The sequence below is a fragment of the Schistocerca nitens genome, chromosome 1 (assembly GCF_023898315.1).
Source record: "Schistocerca nitens isolate TAMUIC-IGC-003100 chromosome 1, iqSchNite1.1, whole genome shotgun sequence".
NCBI lineage: Eukaryota > Metazoa > Arthropoda > Insecta > Orthoptera > Acrididae > Schistocerca > Schistocerca nitens.
The window spans coordinates 286040374-286058747 of NC_064614.1; positions in this window are offsets into that span (position 1 = coordinate 286040374).

The following is an 18374-nucleotide window of genomic DNA, read 5'->3' on the forward strand; positions in this document are numbered from 1 at the left end:
CTTTGCCTAATATTTATGTTTGCATACACAATTGCTGTCAGAGTCAGCAAAGGACCTGGAAGAGCAGTTGAATGGAATGGACAGTGTCTTGGAAGGAGGCTATAAGATGAATATCAACAAAAGCAAAAAGAGAATAATGCAATGTAGTCTAATTAAATCAAGTGATGCTGAGGGAATTAGATTAGGAAATGAGACACTTAAAGAAGTAGATGAGTTTTGCTATTTCGGGAGCAAAATAACTGATGATGGTCGAAGTAGGGAGGATATAAAACGTAGTCTGGCAATGGTGAGAAAAGCGTTTCTGATGTAGAGAAATTTGTTAACATCGAGTATAGATTTAAGGGTCAGGAAGTATTTTCTCAAAGTATTTGTATGGAGTGTAGTCATGTATGGATGTGAAACGTGGAAGAAAAATAGTTTAGACAAGAAAAGAATAGAAGCTTTCGAAATGTGGTGCTACAGAATGGTTCAAATGGTTCAAATGGCTCTGAGCACTATGGGACTCAACATCTTAGGTCATAAGTCCCCTAGAACTTAGAACTACTTAAACCTAACTAACCTAAGGACATCACACACACCCATGCCCGAGGCAGGATTCGAACCTGCGACCGTAGCAGTCCCGCGGTTCCGGACTGCAGTGCCAGAACCGCTAGACCACCGCGGCCGGCGGTGCTACAGAAGAATCCTGAAGATTATATGGGTAGATAACATAACTAATGAGGAGGTACTGAATAGAATTGGGGAGAGGAGGAATTTGTGGCACAACGTGACTACCAGAAGGGATCGGTTGGTAGAACATGTTCTGAGGCATCAAGGAATCACCACTTTAGTAAAGGAGGGCAGCGTGGAGGGTAAAAATCGTAGAGGGAGACCAAGAGATGAGTAATTAAGCAGATTCAGAACACTGTAGGGTGCATTAGTTATTTTGAAATGAAGAAGCATGCACAGGATAGAGTAGTGAGGAGAGCTGCATCAAACCAGTCTCTGGACTGAAGACCACCACAACAACAACACAGTTAAGCACGGTACAACTGCATGCATATATGGTTATGATGATGTGGCAATAAGACGTTTACTTCTAAGTGAGAATACAGCACTTACTCTGACACTTGTTATTATGTTTACTCACATACGCGTATATTGCACCAGTCGAGTGAAAGTAGCTCTGCTGACATTGGCTGTTGCATTCAGCTTAATGGTGGATACAATGCCTAAATGATTGCACATTAAATTTAATCACACAAATTCGGTGCACACATATTCACACGTACCAAAAGATAATTAAAATGGCAGACAGTGCCAGCAGTGCTAACATTATGCACCAAAAAAAAAAAAATAGGCATAGGATTGGAAACAGCTACACTAATAGAGGTCAACAATGTCTACATTCATAACAAAATTTCGCTAACATGACATTTATTTTAAAGAAGAAGAAAATTAAAGATTAATTTCTTTGAGCAAGTTTCAAATAGAAGGTTTACAATTTTACTATCTTTTTAGTCTTTGACGAGAGTGAAAGCAACTATCTTTATCTGTTACAATACAGATGGTGAGGTGCAATGTCGTCGGCCTCTTGCAGTTGCAGACAGCGTGTTGAAATCAGCTCTCTCATACGGAATATTACTTTCCACTCGGCGATGATTTCATCAGTGGCATATTATAGGCCACTGGATAGTTACAAGTTGTTACAGTTGTTTTCAACATTCGGGCTTGCACTAGCGATTTAATACCTCTCTGATGCACAACGCTAAAGTAATACCGTTCAGTAGAGGGTTTTAAAGTTATTTCGATCGCGTAATTACAATCTGTTCGTTTATCAAGCGAATAATGCGACGTCGAACTCGCCATTGTTGGCAGTAACATGCACACTCATAATAAACAGTTTCTATACGCCTCTGGCACAATTAACGGTTCATGCACACAGTAGTCAGCGACGGCACGGATATGCTTTATAAAGTATTTAAAATACACACAGCACAGTCGCAGTTCTTTCCAAAACACGATTACTACAATGTCGTCTCTCCATAGCTGTATTGTCGTAGTTACGCGACAAAGTTCGTTTGGCGGTTTAACACAGTCCAGCTTCTCTGTCCACTTTAAACGCTTTTACATTCAATTACAGGAAGAGGCAGAAATGTATCTCATTGTGAATGACTTCCGTTCCCATCAGTTATTTAACGACGCGACGTAGTCAGCACACTTTTAATCTCCTTACACCATCTACGTACAAACATGATTGCCACACATGCTCTACTCACACTGTTCGACCCTCACAATCAATATTCTAATCGCTCTCGCTCTGCTTGTACAGTATCTCAGTATACATTTAACTTTACATGTCATTCCAATCAAAATTACTGCACTAAACTATAAACGAAAAATCCAAATTTTTACATATTCAATAGACAATAAAACCTAATTATTAATTTGAAAAGGGGAATTAATACCATTTTCGTATTATTATTTTCAACAAATAGCTACTCATTATGTTCCAGAACAAAATGAACACCATGCCATATCACCATAAAATCATGTACAACTACGAAAAAACAAAGAAAGCTTATACAGGTAGCAACAAGCGATGCTTTCACAAGCACCATATCTCAAATGCTCCTATTCTCTTCTATTCCAATTTTCCGACAGCCAATGTTTCACTACGATACAATGTTGAGCTCCAAACGTAAGTTGTGAGAAATTTCTTCCTCAAATTAAGGCCTATGTTTGATACTCGTAGACTACTCTTGGCCAGGAATACCATTTTTTGCCATTGATTGTCTGCTTTTGATATCCTCCTTGCTCTTACCGTCATGGATTATTTTGCTGCCTAGGTATCAAAAATTTTTAAATTCATCTACTCTGTGATCACCAATCTTTATGTAAAGATTCTCGCTCTTCTCATTTTTGCTACTTCTCATTACTTTCATCATTCCTCGATTTACTCTCAATCCATAGTTTGTACTCATTAGACTGTTCATTCCATTCAGTAAAAACCGTAATACTTGACGTTCATTGAGGATAGCAATATCATCAGGGAATCGTATCACTGACATCATTTTCCCTTTAATTTTAACTCAATCTTGAACCTTTCTTTTATTTTCGTAGAGACTGAACAGTAGGGCCAAAGAATGTACACTCCTGGAAATTGAAATAAGAACACCGTGAATTCATTGTCCCAGGAAGGGGAAACTTTATTGACACATTCCTGGGGTCAGATACATCACATGATCACACTGACAGAACCACAGGCACATAGACACAGGCAACAGAGCATGCACAATGTCGGCACTAGTACAGTGTATATCCACCTTTCGCAGCAATGCAGGCTGCTATTCTCCCATGGAGACGATCGTAGAGATGCTGGATGTAGTCCTGTGGAACGGCTTGCCATGCCATTTCCACCTGGCGCCTCAGTTGGACCAGCGTTCGTGCTGGACGTGCAGACCGCGTGAGACGACGCTTCATCCAGTCCCAAACATGCTCAATGGGGGACAGATCCGGAGATCTTGCTGGCCAGGGTAGTTGACTTACACCTTCTAGAGCACGTTGGGTGGCACGGGATACATGCGGACGTGCATTGTCCTGTTGGAACAGCGAGTTCCCTTGCCGGTCTAGGAATGGTAGAACGATGGGTTCGATGACGGTTTGGATGTACCGTGCACTATTCAGTGTCCCCTCGACGATCACCAGTGGTGTACGGCCAGTGTAGGAGATCGCTCCCCACACCATGATGCCGGGTGTTGGCCCTGTGTGCCTCGGTCGTATGCAGTCCTGATTGTGGCGCTCACCTGCACGGCGCCAAACACGCATACGACCATCATTGGCACCAAGGCAGAAGCGACTCTCATCGCTGAAGACGACACGTCTCCATTCGTCCCTCCATTCACGCCTGTCGCGACACCACTGGAGGCGGGCTGCACGATGTTGGGGCGTGAGCGTAAGACGGCCTAACGGTGTGCGGGACCGTAGCCCAGCTTCATGGAGACGATTGCGAATGGTCCTCGCCGATACCCCAGGAGCAACAGTGTCCCTAATTTGCTGGGAAGTGGCGGTGCGGTCCCCTACGGCACTGCGTAGGATCCTACGGTCTTGGCGTGCATCCGTGCGTCGCTGCGGTCCGGTCCCAGGTCGACGGGCACGTGCACCTTCCGCCGACCACTGGCGACAACATCGATGTACTGTGGAGACCTCACGCCCCACGTGTTGAGCAATTCGGCGGTACGTCCACCCAACCTCCCGCATGCCCACTATACGCCCTCGCTCAAAGTCCGTCAACTGCACATACGGTTCACGTCCACGCTGTCGCGGCATGCTACCAGTGTTAAAGACTGCGATGGAGCTCCGTATGCCACGGCAAACTGGCTGACACTGACGGCGGCGGTGCACAAATGCTGCGCAGCTAGCGCCATTCGACGGCCAACACGGCGGTTCCTGGTGTGTCCGCTGTGCCGTGCGTGTGATCATTGCTTGTACAGCCCTCTCGCAGTGTCCGGAGCAAGTATGGTGGGTCTGACACACCGGTGTCAATGTGTTCTTTTTTCCATTTCTAGGAGTGTATCACCGTCTTAGACCCGTCCTAATTCTAGCACTTCGTTCTTCGTCTCCCACTCTTACTGTACCCATTTGGTTCTTGCAAATATTGTATGTTACCCGCCTTTACTTATAGCGTATTCCAATTTTTCTCAAAATTCGAACAGGTGGCACCATTTTACATTGCCGAAAGCTTTTTCCAGAGAAATTATATGAACGTACCTTGATTTTTCTTCAGTCTTGTTTCCATTATCAACCGGAACGTCAGAACTGCCTCTCTGGAGCGTTTATCTTTCCTTAAGTCAAACTGATCGTCATCCAACAGATCTTCAGTTTTCTTTTCCATTGTTCTGTATCTTATTCTTGTCAGCAACTTGGATGCATGAGCTGTTAAGCTGACTGTGCAATAATTCTCAGACTTGTCGGTTCTGGCAGTCGTCGGGATTGTGTGGATGCTGTTTGTTTCGGAACTCAGATGGTATATCGCCAGACTCATACATTCTACATAAAAAAGTGAATAGTCGCTTTGTAACCACTACCCCCCAAATATTTAAGAAATTCTAAGGGAATGTTATTTGTCAGCTCTGCCTTATTTGATCTTAAGTGTGTCGAAGCTCTTTTAAATTCTAATTCTTACACTGGGTTCCCTATCTCTTCTTTATCGATTTCTAGTTCTTCTCCTATCACATCATCAGACAAGTCTTCCTCCTCAGAAATGCCTTCACTGTGCTCTTTCCACCTGTCTGCTCTCTTCTCTGCATTTAACGGTGGAATTTCCATTGCACTCTTAATGTTACCACGTTTGGTTTTAATTTGATTAAGTTTGTTTCGACTTTCCTATATGCTGAGTCAATCCTTCCAACATCATTTCTTTTTCGATTTGTACTCATTTTCATGCAGCTACTTCGCCCTTAGCTTGCCCGCACTTCCTATATGTTTCACTCCTAAGTGACTTGTATGTCTGCATTCCTGAATTTCTCTGAACATTTTTGTATTTCCTTCTTTCAACTGGGGTTTTTCTTGTATTACCCATGGTTTCTTCGCAGTTACCTTCTTTGTACTTGTGTTTTTCTTTCCAGCGTCTGTAACTGTCCTTTTCAGAGATATCCATTCCTCTTCAACCGAACAGCGTACTGAGCTATTCCCTATGGCAGTGTGTATAGCCTCAGACAACTTCAAACGTATCTCGTCATTCCTTAGTAATTCTGTATCCCACTTCTCCAGCCTAGTCTTCATCATTAAATTCTGATCTGAGTCTATATCTGCTTCTCGATACGACTTACAATCCAGTATGTGATATCCGAAATTCTGCCTGACCATGACGTAATCTAATTGAAATATTCCAGTTTCTCCCTGCCTTCTCCAAGTATACCTCCTTCTCCCCCTCCTCCCGTCATTCTTAAACAGAGTATTCGCTGTTGCTAGGTGAAGCTTATAACAGAACTCCTTCGTCATTCCAAGTACGAAGCCCATATTCTCCCGTAACCCTTTCTTCTAGTCCTTCCCCTACAACTGCATTCCAGTCCACCATGACTGTCAGATCTTCATACCCCTTTACGTTCTGAATTACCTGTTTCTCTATCTCTTCATCTTCGAGTTGCGACGTCGGCATGTATACCGGAACTATCGTCGTCGGTGTTGCTTTACTGTCGATTCTAATGAGGACAACCCTGTCACTGAGTTGTTCACAGTAACTCAATCTCTGTCCTGCCTTCCTATTCGTAACGAATCCTACTTCTGTTATATCATTTTCTGCTGCTGTTGGTATTACCTTATACTCATCTGACCAGAAATCCTCGTCTTATACCCATTTCACTTCACTGATCCTGACTATATGTAAAACGGTGGTTCTCAACGTTTCTTAAACCGAATCCCCTGAGTGCAATCAGACATTGCTAGCACCCCCGCCCTCGCCCTCTCCTCCCATCCCCACATTATCACCAACTTTAGTACCCTGCTAAACTGTAGAATGAAAGATTTTTCTTGGAATTTTTTATTTTTAAAATGATGGATGTATGATATTTAGTTTGTGTGTGTGTGTGGGGGGGGGGGGGGGGGGGTTAGAATGAATGATGAAGGAATTCGTGATGCATCGCAAGTACTACCCACAACTCCTTCTCAGATAAGAAAACTAATTATCCAGTAGACACTTGTACATGCTTCTCCTGCATTACTCCTTTCCACTATGGAACTTGTTTGACCTGTGCAGTGCAACCCAGTTTAAAATAAAAAAAGTTCAGATGTGTGCACTATATGTATTGTTCGCAAATCACTTGATTGCCACACTCCTTACTTCCGAACTTGCAGAAACTGGAAGACTTCAGGCTGTTAATGCTTTTTGTCTAACTACTCTAATAATAATAATAATAATAATAATAATAATAATAATAATAAACCCCGTGGAGGCCCGGGAAAAGAATAGGCCTCCGGTATGTTCTGCCAGTCGTAAAAGGCGACGAAAAGAACAAACCACTAATAGGGCTAACCCCCCTTTTAGTGTGATTACTTGGTTCAGGACAGAACTAAAGAAGCCTCGGACAAGCGCCGTCATGGTCGGGGACGGCGCTTGAACCCTATGCCCGCCCACAATGGTAATGACACTGCTAGCCAACTGGAAAATGATTTAAATCCAAATAGAGGTGTTTTGCAGGATATGCTTCCTGCAACCACCCTAGAAGGAAAACAAAGACAGAGGATGAGATGGTCAGATGAAGTTAATCGACACCTCATGTTCTGTTATTACCAAGCAACAAACCTAGGAACCAACACAACTGGATACAGATCACAAGTATACACAACCTTTATTACCAGATACCCAGAATTAAAATTTTTAACAGAACAACGTCTAGCTGATCAGATTCGTGTAATAATAAAAAATAACAGGATACCCCAGTCAGAATTAGAAAACATCAAACAACAAGTACAACAAATACTGGAACAAAATAATGTGCAATTAGAAGAAGAAGAAAATACAGTAATGGACTCAAACATCCCAGAGCAAACAAACAAAGAACAACACGCATCAATTAAACAATCAGAGGAAAATGAAATTTTAAGACAGCCACCAGCACAAGCACAAATAGAACACGAAGTGACACACATGTTAGATATAGAAGAAAAATTTCAGTTGACATATATAGAATACAAAGACACAAATACAGACATTAGACCATTCTTGCATAGACCACCAAATAGCCCACAAGTCGAAACAACAATAAAAACTATCAACACAATCATACACAACAAAATAAATGAATACACAACTATGGAAGAGTTACAACTACTGGTTTATGTAGGAGCACTCACTACACTAAATATACACACTAGGCAGATATCAGAACCAACCAACACACAGAAGAAACCCACAAAACCAGCATGGCAACACAGGCTACAGATCAGAATAGAAAAACTGAGAAAAGACATCGGACAGTTAACACAATTTATAAGAAATGAAATATCAGACAAAAAACGAAAAAGGTTAGGTAAAATCTCACAACAAGAAGCAATAGAGCAATTAGATGAAAAGAAGCAAAAATTACAAGCTTTGGCGAAACGACTTAGAAGATACAAAAAAAGTGAAAATAGAAGGAAACAAAACCAAACATTCAACACAAACCAAAAGAAATTTTACCAAACAATAGATAACACACACATTAAAATAGACAATCCACCAAACATAAGAGACATGGAACACTTCTGGAGCAGCATATGGTCAAACCCGGTACAACATAACAGGCATGCACGGTGGATACAAGCAGAAACAGATACATACAAGATGATACCACAAATGCCTGAAGTGATAATTTTGCAACATGAAGTCACCCGAGCAATTAATTCTACGCACAATTGGAAAGCCCCTGGAAACGATAAAATAGCAAATTTCTGGCTAAAGAAGTTCACCTCAACACATTCACATCTAACTAAATTATTTAACAGTTACATTGCAGACCCATACATATTCCCTGATACACTTACACATGGAATAACTTATCTGAAACCTAAAGATCAAGCAGACACAGCAAACCCAGCTAAATATCGCCCCATAACATGCCTACCAACAATCTACAAAATATTAACTTCAGTCATTACACAGAAATTAATGACACATACAACACAGAACAAAATTATAAATGAAGAACAAAAAGGCTGCTGCAAAGGAGCGCGAGGATGTAAAGAGCAACTGATAATAGATGCAGAGGTGACATATCAAGCTAAAACTAAACAAAGGTCTCTACACTACGCATACATTGATTACCAAAAAGCTTTTGATAGTGTACCCCACTCATGGTTACTACAAATATTGGAAATATACAAAGTAGATCCTAAATTGATACAGTTCCTAAACATAGTAATGAAAAACTGGAAAACCACACTTAATATCCAAACAAATTCAGATAATATCACATCACAGCCAATACAGATTAAGCGTGGAATATACCAAGGAGACTCATTAAGTCCTTTCTGGTTCTGCCTTGCTCTGAACCCACTATCCAACATGCTAAATAATACAAATTATGGATACAATATTACTGGAACATACCCACACAAAATCACACATTTGCTATACATGGATGATCTAAAACTACTGGCAGCAACAAATCAACAACTCAACCAATTACTAAAGATAACAGAAGTATTCAGCAATGATATAAGTATGGCGTTTGGAACAGACAAATGTAAGAAAAATAGCATAGTCAAGGGAAAACACACTAAACAAGAAGATTACATATTGGATAACCACAGCGACTGCATAGAAGCGATGGAAAAAACGGATGCCTATAAATATCTAGGATACAGACAAAAAATAGGAATAGATAATACAAATATTAAAGAAGAACTAAAAGAAAAATATAGACAAAGACTAACAAAAATACTGAAAACAGAATTGACAGCAAGAAACAAGACCAAAGCTATAAATACTTATGCCATACCAATATTGACCTACTCATTTGGAGTAGTGAAATGGAGTAACACAGACCTAGAAGCACTCAATACACTTACACGATCACAATGCCATAAATATAGAATACATCACATACATTCAGCAACAGAAAGATTCACATTAAGCAGAAAGGAAGGAGGAAGGGGATTTATCGATATAAAAAACCTACATTATGGACAGGTAGACAATTTAAGAAAATTCTTTATAGAACGAGCAGAAACTAGCAAAATACACAAAGCAATCACTCATATAAATACATTGGCTACACCACTACAATTTCATAACCACCTCTACAACCCGTTAGACCACATAACATCAACAGATACGAAGAAAGTAAATTGGAAAAAGAAAACACTTCATGGCAAGCACCCGTATCATCTAACACAGCCACACATCGATCAAGACGCATCCAACACATGGCTAAGAAAAGGCAATATATACAGTGAGACAGAAGGATTCATGATTGCAATACAGGATCAAACAATAAACACCAGGTATTACAGCAAGCATATTATTAAAGATCCCAATACCACAACAGATAAATGCAGACTTTGTAAACAACAAATAGAAACAGTAGATCACATCACAAGCGGATGTACAATACTAGCAAATACAGAATACCCCAGAAGACATGACAATGTCGCAAAAATAATACATCAACAGCTTGCCTTACAACATAAACTTTTAAAACAACAAGTTCCTACATACAAGTATGCACCACAAAATGTACTGGAGAATGATGAATACAAATTATACTGGAACAGAACCATTATAACAGATAAAACAACGCCACATAACAAACCTGACATCATACTCACCAATAAAAAGAAGAAATTAACACAACTAATCGAAATATCCATACCCAATACAACAAATATACAAAAGAAAACAGGAGAAAAAATTGAAAAATACATCCAACTGGCTGAGGAAGTCAAAGACATGTGGCATCAGGATAAAGTTGACATCATACCAATTATACTATCAACTACAGGAGTCATACCACACAATATCCACCAGTACATCAATGCAATAGAGCTACATCCAAACGTATATATACAACTACAGAAATCAGTAATTATTGATACATGTTCAATTACCCGAAAGTTCCTAAATGCAATATAACACATACCATACAGTTAAAAGGAAGTGACGCCTGATCAAGGTCCGCGTCACTTTTCATTTTTAACCAGACTTAACGTCTGAGAGGGTAAGGAATAATAATAATGTACTCAACACTATAGTAGCACTTATGTAATTACTGCTGTGTCGTGCTGGCAGTTAATTCATTAATATGTTTCGATGCGAGCAATGAAGCAATTCGTGGACTACTGCAGGTACTATCTACAACTTAGAGAAGACATTGTCTTGAGATATTTAGGTTTTGTTCCGTTTATGTCTCAATTCTTATGTGTATAGTAGGTGGACTGTATAAGGAACCTGTAACCCCGACCACATTGATGCTACTAATTGAGACGAAGTAACTACTGAAACTTACATAATCAATATTAGTCCTACAAAACTGTGACAATAGTAATGATCTTTTTAAAATAATTTACACCTCAAAAAATTTTACACCTCAAAAAATTTCGTTTTACTCCTCAACGGGTAATTACCACCACGTTGGGAACCACTGATCTAAATTGAATATTAGCATTTCACCTTTCGGGTTTTATAGCTTCCACACGACGTTTGAACTTCAAATATTTCACGCCCCGACTCGTACAACGTTATACTTTCGTTGGTTGTTCAATGTTTTTCTCATGGCCACCTCTTGCTAGGCAGTCTCATCCTGGAGATCCGAATGGGGGACTGGTCCGGAATCTTTTTCCAATGGAATAATCGTCATGACACTTTTTCAATTAAAGACCCACATGTCGTGTGCATACACATTTCGTATCTTTAATGCAATAGTTTACATTTCCTTCTGCATCCTCATGCCGTTAATCGTTGGTGATTCTTCCGCCTTCAGGGTTAGTGTCCCACCCCAAGGCGAAGAGGGTGCCCTGAACCACTGTCCGCTTTTCCGCCCTCTTTAACAAGGTCGTTGGCTGAATGAGGATGAATTTTTATAACGGAAGTCTTCGGCCGCCAATTTTATGATTTTTATTCAAAATTTGAGCGGTGAATGATTCCAACCGGGACCGAGGACGATTTGATTAATAATCAAAACCGCTACCTCTAGACCAGGGGTGCATGTAGGAAATATGCAGACCCAAAATAGTGAAATGTAGTGATACAAGCAACTTTTACAAAAGACAGGGTGTTATGGCCCGACGAAGGGAACCAGCAACTCTGAAAGAGCGAAACTGGTCGGCTGTTCGCGTTGTTACTGTCGTGTGTATCTACGGAAAGCGTATGAAGGACGTCGAAACCAAGGGCAGGGAACATGTTAGAGTGCCCAGGACTCACCACGCGATGTGAAGAAGGCATACCTGCTTTGTAAAGCAGTATGTAAGGCCATATATAAGTTATGGGGAGATTTAACACACAAAATTCAAATGAATGTTTGAACGCGTGTGTTTGGAAGTTAGCCCCGAAGCATTAGCATTCTGGCGCGAAGACTGAGGAGATTGCGACTTTCCTGGCAGTGAGCAGCTTCAACGCAGGGTATTCAGCAATGCTGAAGACCGTGACAACGATGGACGCCACCCTGGGACTCTATTCGACGCAGTTCGACAAGCATTTGGACGACCACCGAATTCAAGCGACCGAAAACCACTTGTCACCGGCCGTACGAGCGGCTCTGGAGCAGCACAGGAAGGCCCAGATCGAGCAGAACGCCCTCTATGAGGAAGAGGAAGGACTAGTTTATGGACCCGGAGTAGCAGATTGAAGGTACGTTGCACAATATTGCATTTATATGTAGTGAAATGTTCAAACGCGTTTTTCTCGAAATGACGTTTTTATCGCGCGGTATGGTAACTTCAAATCTACTGAACCGATTGGCATGATTCTTTGTTGCCGACGAAGCTAACTAATTTGACTAGGAGTTGTACCACTTTTATTCCGATCCATCAACTATAAATATTTTTACTTGGCCGACGAAATCGAAAAATCGATGAAGAAAACCCTATTTTTTTCAACTGGCCGTCATTTTGTTTCCTATCGTCCAAATATCTTAAGCGAGTTACAATCCTAAAGAATCTTATATACTTCGCTAACTTCAACTCAATTTGATTTCAGACGAGCCGGCTGACCTGTGACATACCGTGCGTGGAGGTCTACATCGAAATTTTGTTTCGTTCCGACGGCACTTCCACCTCTGATCTTCGACATTACCGGTCGAAAAAATTCCAGTTTGTAGAGGAAACATCAATACACATTTTGACTAAATTTGACATTGATATCTATAACACATCCCGAGAAAAAAATTCTCTAAAACATACTTTTTTCGGGCCAAAGTAAACCTCCCCTTACTGCGGATAAATATGGTTCAAATGGCTCTGAGCTCTATGGGACTCAACTTCTGAGGTCATTAGTCCCCTAGAACTTAGAACTAGTTAAACCTAACTAACCTAAGGACATCACAAACATCCATGCCCGAGGCAGGATTTGAACCTGCGACCGTAGCGGTCTTGCGGTTCCAGACTGCAGCGCCTTTAACCGCACGGCCACTTCGGCCGGCTGGATAAATATGAAAACAACCCTTTAACGTTCGGACACTGCGTTAGTAATGTGGCTGCTTGACATAGTTACCTTGATTAAATATCTAAGCGTAACATTACAGAGCAATATGAAATGGAATGAGCACATCACGTTGCTAGATGGGAAGGCGAATCCTCGACTTCGGTTTATTTGGGAATTTCGGGAAAGTGTAGCTCATCTATAAAGCAGACAATGTATAGAACCCTATTGTGATCCATTCTTGAGTACTGCTCTCGACTGTTTGGGATCCCCATGCGGTAAGATTAAACGAAGACATCGAAGGAATTCATAGGCGCGCTGCTACATTCGTTAGCGGCGGGTTAGATCAACCTGCAAATAGTACGGAGATTCTTCGTGAACTGAAATGGAAATCCATGAAGGCAAGACGATTCTCTTTTCGCAAGGCCCTATTGCTGAAATTTAGAGAAATTAAGGCTCTCACGGTGACTTTTTGACAGTTGTCTCACACTCGCTGTATTTGCGAGTGGGGCAGAACGTTTAAGGCAAAGCATGAAAAAAAGATTATTTAAGTATTAAACGAAGTACAGCTCAGAAGTATAAAAAATTGTTTATTACACATTTGTAATGAATGTTAAAAAACTGTTTTCCAGTTGTTTTTCACACGTTAGTGATTATAGAAGAACTAGTAAGTCACATTTACTTCGGAATCAGCCAGTTCTGAGACACGAAGAACAGTGACAATTTTCATGCTTAACTTTCCTTAAATATATAAATTTCTGGCTTGAACTCGTAATTTGATTGCAATTTTATACATTTCTTGTACCCACTTCGCATTTAAAAAAGTATCTAGGCATTTAATACACTTCCTAGGAAAATTATTAAATTAAACACATTGCTAAGAAATTTCAGGCATTCTGTATATTGTCTAAACATTCTATTCAATGTCTTTATTTGTGGCTGCTGGTGATATATCACTGATGAGTCAAGACATTAATGCCCCCTGGTTACTATCATGGCGGTCTGCCTTTGGAACACAATAGAGTGATAATTCGACGTTGCAGGTATTCGACAAGTCGTTGGTAGTTTTCCACATGGGTGTTGTGCCAAATACCTACGCACAGGTCACACAGTTTCCACTAAATGTGGGATTGGTGTATTGTGGGTGCAGAGAATTTCCATAGCTTCCCAGATGTGTTCCAGCGGGTTCAGATCAAGAGTACATGGTGTCCAAGACATCGGTGTGTGTTCAGTATCATACTCCTCAAACCAATGTACCACTATTGTGGTCTTGAGATACGAACACTGGTTCTTCTGGAAGACGTTATCACTGTAGTAGAAGGCGTCAAGCATGAAGGGATGCAGATGGTCTGCAACGATGATTACATAGTCCACAACTGTCATGGTGCCTCCTATTACTACCGCCGCCCCACAGACAGCCAGTAGAACGTTCACCACAGCGTAATACTGCCACCATCGGTCTGCCACCCAAGTGCAGTGCACGTTTCGAGCAGCCGATCGCTAGGATGGCTACGTATCTGGACACGGCCATCGACCTGATGTACCAAGCTACTTGATTCAGCCGACCGGCCAGCATGTTTCCATTGACTCACGATTCAATTTCTGTGATCCGGAGCCCACTGTAGTCGCAATGGACAACGAGCTTCCAGCAGGAGCGACTTAATTATTTACAGATACCCTGTGTAGTTAGTAGATTATTTTTGTAATTTCTAGCGTGTTCGAGTGCCTACTATGCACAAGCTTTTATTTTAATAACAGTATAGCGTACAGTACCGCCGTTTCTATCAACCCTTATATCGACCCTCTAATCGTACAAGGTTTTGTTTGTTTTGGTTAGTGTAGCTCATTGTTGCTTAGACCTTATATGAGAGAGCACTTCGAATTCCTGCTGCTAATAAGCCAAGTACACCATTCGTTTGTTGTATATTTTTACGAGCTTCAAACGGGAGCGACTGCAGTAATGGATAGAAACTGTAATTGCTGTATACAGATGCGAGCTGAGTTGGCGACCCTTTGCTCACAGCTCCAGGCTGTGTTGGCTTCCGTCGCACAGCTTGAGGCTGCTGCCAAGGGGCATCACTGTAGGAGGTCAGACGTGGGGATGTGAGAGATTTTGAGCACGTCCCACGTGTCTCCCGTTTAGTCCAATGTTGTGGCCGCCCCAGGTACTGCCTGCACTGTGGTTAACCCCTCACCCATGGCTGAGTAGGAGATCATTCCAAGGTCTGGCAGGAAGTGAAAAACTTTTCGAGGGGCAGATCGTAGGGCCTCCCCAGTTCGCTTGACGAACAGGTTTCGGGCGTTATCTGTGGCTTACATTGTCTCTGAGTCGAATTCAGTCGTCCACCCTGTTACAGAGGAAGCTTCTCGGCCTGCAAGGTCTGGCGTTGACAGAGGATGGGTTTGCTGGTAGCTGGGAACGCACGTAATGGGGCCCCTTAGGAACACGGCTGCCAAGGAGGGGAAGGAAGCCAGTGTGCACTCGGTGTGCATACCGGGGGGAGTCATTCCAGATGTGGAAAGGCTGCTTCCGGTTGCCATGAAGAGTACAGGGTGCAGCCAACTGCAGGTGGCTCATGTGGGTACCAATGACGTGTGTCGCTTTGGACTGGAGGAGATTCTCTCTGGTTTAGGGCGGCTAGCGGAAATGGTAAAGACTGCTAGTCTTGCTAGTGAGATGAAGACGGAGTTCATCACCTGCAGCATCGTCTATAGAACCGACTGTGGTCCTTTGGTGCAGAGCCGAGTGGAGGATCTGAATCAGAGGCTCAGGTGGTTCTGTGACCGTGTAGGCTGCAGATTCCTTCATTTCGCCATCGGGTGGTGGGTTTCCGGCTTCCGCTTAATAGGTCAGGAGTCCACTACATACAAGAAGCGGCTACACGGATAGCGAGGGCTGTGTGGAAGAGACTGGGCGGTTTTTTTTTAGGTTAGAGGGCCTCAGGGAACCATAGAAATGACGTCCGTCTAAAGGGGGCAGGTAAAAAACAGTAAGTTAGTTGTAGTAACGATCGGTATTGTAATTGTAAATTGTCGTATCTGTGTTGGGAAAGAACCAGTGCTCCAAGCCCTAATATAAACAATGAAGCTCAGAAACTTATAGGTACAAAAAGCTGGTTAAAGCGGGAAATAAACTCAGCATAATTTTTTTCTAACGATCTAAAGGTGTTCAGAAAGAATAGATTAAATACAGTTCGTGGTGGAGTATTTATTGCTGTCAAAAGTAATGCCTTTTAGTGAAACTGAAGTAGATATTTCCTGCGAAATGGTATGTATGATGGAAAAATTATACGTTTAAAGTCGGTGGCAAGCATGAAACGTCATCCGAAATAGTGCTGAATGCTTTCTCAGAAAATTATTTTCAGCAATTAGCTAATGAGCCCACTCGAAGCGTAAATGGTTGCGAAACCATACTTGACTTCTTAGCAACAAATAATCCTGGACAAATAGTGAATATCGTGACGAATACAGGGATTAGTTGTAGAAACGATCGGTATTGTAGTTGTAAATTGTCGTATCTGTGTTGGGAAAGAACCAGTGCTCCAAGCCCTAATATAAACAATGAAGCTCAGAAACCTATAGGTACAAAAAGCTGGTTAAAGCGGGAAATAAACTCAACATAATTTTTTTCTAACGATCTAAAGGTGTTCAGAAAGAATAGATTAAATACAGTTCGTGGTGGAGTATTTATTGCTGTCAAAAACTGAAGTAGATATTTCCTGCGAAATGGTATGTATGCTGAAAAAATTATACGTTTAAAGTCGGTGGCAAACATAAAACGTCTAGGTTGAATACCGTAACTCCTACAACTATATAAAAGAAACGCAAAATATATCTGTTTAAAGAAGGTGATAAAAATATTCTTAACGGCTTTTTAAGAGACAGTCTGTACTCCTTCCGATCTGACCATGTAAGCGTAGAAAAGTTGTGGAATGATTCCAAAGAGATAGTAACGACAGCAATTGAGAGATGTACACCACATAAATTAATAAGTGATGGTACTGATCCCCCATGGTACACAAAACGCGTCAGATCGCTGTTGCGGAAGGAGCGAAAAAAGCATGCATAAATTTAAAAGAACGCAAAATCCCAAAGACTGGCAAAGTTTTGCAGAAGTTCGAAATATAGCGCGTACTTCAATGCGAGATGCTTTCAATACTTTTCACAACGATACTCTGTCCCGAAATCTGGCAAAAAACCCAAAGAGATTCTGGTCATACATAAAATACACCAGTGGCAAGACGCAATTAATACCTTCACTGCGCGATAACAACAGTGAAGTCACTGATGTCAGTGCCACTGAAGCAGAGTTATTAAACACGATTTTCCGAAACTCCTTCACCAAAGAAGACGAAGTAAACATTCCTGAATTGCAATCAAGAACAGCTGCCAAGATGAGAAATATAGAAATAGGTATCCTCGGTGTCGCAAAGCACCTTAAATCACTTAATAAAACCAAGGCTTCCCGTCTAGATTATATACCAGTCAGGTTCCTCTCAGAATATGCCGATACAATAGCTCCATATTTCACAATTATATACAAACGCTCGCTCACAGAAGGATCCGTACCTCAAGACTGGAAAATTGCTCAAGCAAAAGGGAAGCAGTAGTAATCCGTTGAATTTCAGGCCTATATCACTAACGTCGATTTGTAGTGAGGTTTTGGAACATATACCGTATTCGAACATTATGAAGTACCTCGAAGAAAACGATTTATTGACACGTAGTCAGCACGGATTCAGAAAATATCGTTCTTGCGAAACACAATTAGCTCTTTACACTCATGAAGTAATGAGTGCTATCGACAGGAGACGTCAAATTGTTTCCATATTTTTAGATTTCCAGAAGGCTTTCGACACCATTCCTTACAAGCGTCTTCTAATCAAACTGCGTGCCTATGGAATATATCCCCTCAGCTGTGCGATTGGATTCGTGATTTCCTGTCAGAAAGGCCACAGTTCGTAGTAATAGACGGAAAGTCATCGAGTAAAGCTGAAATAATATCCAGCGTTCCCCAAGGAAGTGTTATAGGCCCTCTAATGTTCATGATCCACATTAACGACATAGGAGACAATCTGAATAGCCGTCATCAGATGACCAAAACGAATTGCAAAATTATTTAGATAAGATATCCGTATGGTGTGGAAAGTGGCAATTGACCTTGAGTAAAGAAAAGTTTGAAGTTATTCAAATGAGTACTAAACGAAATCCGTTATATTTGGATTACGCGATAAGTCACACAATCTGAAGGCTGTAAATTCCACTAAATACTTAGGGATTA